The sequence below is a fragment of the Nelumbo nucifera genome, chromosome 4, assembly GCF_055504915.1.
Source record: "Nelumbo nucifera cultivar China Antique chromosome 4, China Antique-T2T, whole genome shotgun sequence".
NCBI lineage: Eukaryota > Viridiplantae > Streptophyta > Magnoliopsida > Proteales > Nelumbonaceae > Nelumbo > Nelumbo nucifera.
The window spans coordinates 75,393,851-75,400,493 of NC_142652.1; the positions used below are offsets into that span (position 1 = coordinate 75,393,851).

The 6,643-nt window shown below is 37.3% G+C and overlaps 1 non-coding gene across 1 annotated transcript; it reads left to right on the top strand.

Annotated features, from left to right (window-relative positions):
- The first annotated feature begins 719 nt into the window (after positions 1-719).
- Positions 720-826, top strand: LOC148800739 (small nucleolar RNA R71). The gene has a single exon (XR_016071064.1). It is a non-coding gene; the product is annotated as a small nucleolar RNA R71 (small nucleolar RNA).
- The last annotated feature ends 5,817 nt before the right edge of the window (positions 827-6,643 follow it).

Consider the following 6,643-nt stretch of genomic DNA (forward strand, 5'->3'; position numbering starts at 1 on the left):
CCCGCTTCTTAAGGCTATGGCGTTCATGCTCTCTGGGATTCTTTTCTGTGTTGCTGGGTAGCCTTCCCTCTTTCCTTTCTGACAACATGCTTACAATCTGCCCCACTTGAACCTCTAAGTTTTTTATCGATGTTTCTTGCTCTTGGAACCTTGCTTCAGTGGCATTAATAAACTTAGAGATCATTTCCTCTGGATTGTTCTTTTTCTCTTGTAGGGGTGGTTGTGGTTGGAAACCCATGGGTGTCGTTTGTTGATTGTTACTCTATGAGAAGTTCGGGTGATTCCTCCACCCTGGGTTGTATGTATTGGAGTATGGGTTGAAGTTTGACCTGCCAGCATGAGAGATAAAATTAGCATTCTCATGGGAAATAAAAGGACTATTTAATTGACAATTAGAATTAATATATCCTATTTGACCACATAAATCGCATGAGATGCTAGATGGTGTATTAATGGCTGCAATATTAAAAGTGTCAAGTTTCTTATTCAGATTAGCAAGTTGCGCAGATATGGCTGCAAGGGAATCGATATGGTGTACTCCCCTCTGATTGGTTCGATCGTTGCTCCACTAGTAGCTGTTTGACACCATCTCCTCAATTAGGTCATAGGCTTCCTTCGGTGTTTTCCTCATGATCGTACCACCTGCGGCTGCATCAAAAATAGATCAATTAGAGGGGTTAATACCATTGTAAAATGTCTGAATCTGTCGCCAAGTTGGTATCCCATGGTGAGGACACTTCCTAAGCATCTTCTTGAATCGTTCCCATGCTTCATACAAGGATTCCCTCTTAAATTGAGCAAAAGTAGTAAGATCATTAATTAACTTTGCTGTTTTTGAGGGTGGGAAATATTTAGCCAAAGATTTATGGGTTAGATCATTCCAAGTGGTGATACTTCCTGCAGGGAGTGAGTTAAGCCAATCTTTAGCTCTATCACGCAATGAAAAAGGAAATAATCTCAACCTAATTGCATCATCACTAACTCCATTGTGCTTAAATGTATTACATATTTCAAGGAAGTTAACAATGTGTGCATTAGGGTCATCACTTGGTAACCCACTAAACTAAATGCTTGTCTGGATCATTTGAATTATTGCAGGTTTGATTTCAAAATTGCTAGTCTGAATGGTGGGCTTGCAAATGCTGGATGTCGCCCCATCAATGTTTGGACAAGCATAGTCCAACAGGGTGTGATTTCCTTCTACCATCTCTCCTTCAATCTCTATGGCTGGTTCGCAAATAACAACCTCCTCTCTTGCTTTTCCTTTGTTGGCCCTTTGCAACAAGCAAAGGGTCCTCTCAATTTCTGGGTCGAATTCAGCTAGTCCTTCCTTTCTATTGCGTGCCATGCACTAGTAAATCTGAACCAGCAAGAAATCGAACAAGTAAAATAAAAATAAAATATAAAGAATAAAAACAAAATAAAAATAGCAATAAAAAAATCCAAATTAATCAAGGTCAACAAGTTCTAATATTATTTTAGGATTAAATCCCCGACAACGATGCCAAAAACTTGATAGCTATAATTATAACCCTAGCAAGTGCACTACTTATCAAGTAGTATAAAAATATCGTTCCCATGAGGATTTAACAAAATAAGTACTAGAACTACAACCTTCCTTAATTATTTAGACAATCAAATTTCAGATTTGAAGATAAAAACTAATGAAAAGCAGAAAAAGAAAACAAGAGTAGAAGTAACAATGCTGAAGTATGTAATGATTGGTTGAATTCACTAGGGCTTTCGGTCCACCTAACCACTCCAATGAATATTAATGGATGAGATTGTCCAAGATAATTTGTCATTCCCATAAGCTGAAGTCGTTCCAGTTTTATTTAATATTCTCTCTCGAGATATACTAAAACTACTTCTATCAGGTAACCCCTCGATCTCTCGACTAGAGTTCTCAAGATAGAAGCGCATTAAGTCCAAGGAAAAACTATTATATTCAGATGAATCATGTGTATATACCCCTATATACCATTCAATTCACACCATGAGTTATGTGGTCAGCTATGTGAATTCCTCTCTCGATTCATTCACATACGCTTGATCAATTAAGAGATGGTCACTCCTAATAGCATTAAGCAAGATAATTCATAGACTATATGGAAATCACGATCTTGAATAAATCAGAATAAAAACATATTCATTGATAGGATTAGGCTTTCCACAAACCTAACTACAGATAAATTAGTTCATACTAGCAGAAATAAAACAAACAAGAGAAAAGAAAGAACTCATGGTTTCGCCCTTAGAGTTGAGATCTCCTCTTCTCCTTGCCGCCACCTCCTTCTTGCAGACTTCTTGCTTGATAGCTGGATTGCTCCTATGCTTCCTGATCCAATACCCGAGTGATTGTGTAATACCTAAAGCTGGTCCGCCCCCTCCTTTATATAGCTTAAAGGGGAGGGGGTGGTCTCCTACTTCCTCTTGAAGTTGATCTTTACAAGAATAGAAAGTCCTATCCTAATTCTAATATTATCTTTTTATCTAATGAACTCAATCCCTTTATCTTTCTAAGATTACATCAAGAATTTAGATCTGGAAGGACTCTTCTCAGTTTCTTGTTCTTGGATTCGTATTAGACCTCCTCTGCGAATTGGGCTTCAGCCAGGCTTTTCTGCAAGTTGGGCTTCAGCTGCGGATTGGGCCTTCTTCCTATGAATTTACCCCGATTTTGGGCACGGATTTCACTTCGATGTAGGCCGAATCTGTGAAAGCCCAAAACATGAAAGTTGTGGCTTTGGCTCTTATCTTTCCAGTGGATCTTGAATCAGCCCATTCGAAGTTCGGATACGCGAGTTAGGCCCAGATTACTGAATGATGTCGAAACTGTGAAAAATCATCCGATTTGTCTTTCTTTGCTCCTGATGCCTTCTTTCATGCCCTGAACAGAAATATGAGTCCAATTAGATGCTAATTTGGTATAAAAGACATAATAATTGGGGGTAAAAATATGATAAATTCTACTCTCATCAATCAGCAAGTAACTTGTGATTCTTCAGCAAGTATTAAATGGGACAGTGAGCACAACTTCTAAATTGTTTCTTCTATCAAGAAGCAATATCAATATCGAATCTTGATCAAATCCAAGAACTGGAGATCAAACAGGGTAGGGCGGCAAGAGTAGGAAGAAGAAGAACTAAAGGCAAGATCAGTCTAACTGAGTTGTCTTCTTTCTGTACTCAGTGAGTGTGTCTTCAAGGTTTGCCCTACTCTCTTATTTATAGCCATAAAGAGACAACTTCCTAATCTCATTAAGAGTTTCCTAATCCAAATCTTATTTGGATCTGGACTCTTTAAGTGATAAGAATAATCCGTTATTTTATCTACAGATAAAGATCAGCCTTCCTAATCAAATTAGGAGTTCCTTGATCCAAATCTTTATTTGGTTCTGGACTCTTTAAGTGGATAAGGATAATCCCTTATCTTATCTACTGATCCAAATTCCAAATTTGTCCCTATTTACTTAATCTAATTAACCCAGTTTGAAAGGGGCATTTAGGCCCATTAAGCATTTAGGCTCACTTCCTCTTTAATGCTGCCTAGTTTGGCTCTCTTTGTATGGCATAGGATCCTATTACTGATCTACACATCAGCTACATGGGTTCAGCTTAGCCTCTGTTATAAGGTCTGGCCGAATTCACTTCTAAATACAATGAACCCCTGAGTCCATCACTATGAACTCTTAATGGGCCCAACATTTACACTAAATGGTCATTGGGTTCAGCCATCTTATGAATGCCCAAGGACTGTGGGCAGATGCAAGATTACCCCATCAGGTATAACTCTTAAAGGTCTTACACTTAACCTCTCAGGCCATAATGATCAAACACTGCCCGACAAGAGATGACCTCTCCCTCGGCTGCAAGGTGCAGTGCTGCACTCTCTACTCACATGGATCCCGGGAATTAAAACCTTTTGCAAACATTTTGAAACCACAATATATATATATATATATAAATATATATATACATATATATATATGTGTGTGTGTGTGTATATCTCTATATACTTATATTTTGTAAAAACAAATTTCAACGATTGGAATCAACTGCCGGCAGTTTAGGTTTCCATTAGAGAGAGTGCATCCCCAATCATTCACTTTGTCTAACAAAGGGGTTGATCCTGTCACTATGATCACCCACTCAGATCAATTCTCAGACTGTCCCAACATACCCAGGTTTTGACCCCCTCTAAGGATCTCACTCATTGGCATATCAAAGACTACCCAATCCGACACCTAGTGCAGTATCATAATTGAGTCTAGGGGTCAGGTGTAACATTCTAGTTTTGCCCATCTATCTCCAAGGTCCAGGGCAATACTACAATTTTGGTTCGGTTCAGGGTTTCAAGAATACCCACACTGCACATACTTCAGGTCTCACCCTGGCAACTAAGACAAGCCACCCCAACCAACTTGGTGGTACATTAGTGTCAGCCTTTGCAAGATAAATCTCCCCAGATCTATCCAGTGGCTGTGAAGATTCTAAACTAACACGAGTCTCATATCTGTCCAATTTAAGGGTATTACACAGAAACACACCATAATAACATGAATCAAATATGTACTTTATTCATTTACAATAAATGTCATAATGTACATCATGCTGATTGGAGCTAATGGCATACATTGTCTAACACAAATATACCTACATCACTATCTAAATAGTCCTTTTATAAATCTAGGGGTGGTTTGTATTATGGTTAGTATATCTTGAGTTCTCTAGCTACTTGAATTTGTTCAGTTCAATTGTTGTATGGTTAAAATCACATAGTTTAAACTATAGCACACTAGAATAATTGTATTGTAACATGATATGGATGGGTGTCAATATGTTGTCATTACAATTTGTGAGTATCGAGAAACGGAACACTTTGGGCTGGATTTAGAGTCGCCACCCATCAATTATATGAAATGGAGGCAATGAACCTCCAAATTTGATTTTCAAAACCGTTTATATTTTAATAGTGACTTCAAAGCCTGAGGCACCCTCTACACCAGTCTGGGTAAGACTCTAATGGGAGAGATAAGGGGTTAGGCACCCCTCTCCCGGGTCCAATAGGTGGGGCCCACATAGAATTCCCAAACGAGCATAAGAACAAAATAAGCAACTACGTTAACAAATTAATATAGAAAGCAAACCATAAGACCAAACCATCACAAAAGAAAATCTACCTTATCATAATTTATTATTTTTTATTTTCTTCTTCTTAATCTAATTTTATCACTTGTCTATGTTATTTTCTATTTGATTTTATTAGATTATTAAATTTATTTGTTTTTCTTATTTTTTATTTTTCATCAAATTTTTTTATTTTTCTTTAATCCTTTGTTATATTTAACTTTTTTGTTGTTTTCTATAATTATAATTTTTTTGTGTTTTCATTATTATTCCTTTTTATGGCTTATTCCTATTCTTCACCTACTTAGCAAATAGTCAAGTCTGATCTAACTTTTCACCCTTTGTCCAATTTGATTTGATTGTTATTTATTTATTTATTATTATTATTATTATTATTATTATTTATTTCCTTTTGTTAATTTTCTTTATCTTTTTTTTACTTTTATTATGACTAGGATAATTTGTCCTCTTGAGTAAATCAATCACCTTTGTCACTATGATTTAGCACACTAAAGATTACCCCAAGTTCTTTTTAGAAAATAGGATTCTTTTCTTTGGATCCACCCCGATTCAGGGTGTTGTAAAATAATCCACTCTTACTATGGGCAAAATGGTATTTTATTTTTATTTTGATTAAATTTCTTCAAATGGACAGAATCAAAATTGTCATTTTTCACTGTTAACTGGCTTAGGGGTAATTTCATAAATTTTGGGAAATCCGAGGGTAGTTTTTGGCAATGTCACAAATTCGGGTCAAAACCAATTCAAGGGGTTCAACCGGGGTTCTGTTTCAATGATGGGTGGTTTTGGGTCAACGAATGGGGGTTTGAGAGGGGTCCTGGCCATAGAGAGGGGTTTTGCATGTGCGGACTAATGAGATTGGTTGAAACAAAATCTTTCTCGATGGATGGGTAAATTGGGGTAGTTTTGGTTGAAACTTCATAGGGTAGGGTTTTTGAACAATTCAAGGTGATCGGTAGGGTTTGATTGGCCCAACTGGGCCTGGACCGGGCTGATCTTTGTGCATTGAAAGGGCAAACAAAGGCAGTTTTGGGTGAAACTTTATAGGATGGGGTTTTTGGACAGTCTGAGGTGATTGGTTAGGTCAGATTAGACCAGCTGGGCCCAAATCAGAAGGATTTGGAATCTGATAAATTTGTAGTCTCGAAATGAAATCTAGGTGTGATAGAGGGGTAAGCAAAGGTATTGTGAACTGAAGTTTTTTAGGTAGGTATTTGAAGGTGTCCAAGATCTGATGGTGATGTCTGATTAGTCTTAGAGGGTCAAGATTGTAGGAATTTGGGTCAACGGGCTATCTAATTAGTCTTGATTTCTTGATTTTTTTATTTGTTATTTTTGTAACTTTTTATTTTTATTTTGGACAAATGGGCTTCCTAAGTTGGTGGCTATTTTGTGGGTTGTCAGTGTGGTCCAAATGGCCTAGCACCTACTAGCCCCCCTCTTAATAGGAAATAGGACACTAGAATCTAATGCAAATGGTGTGTGCAAATAGT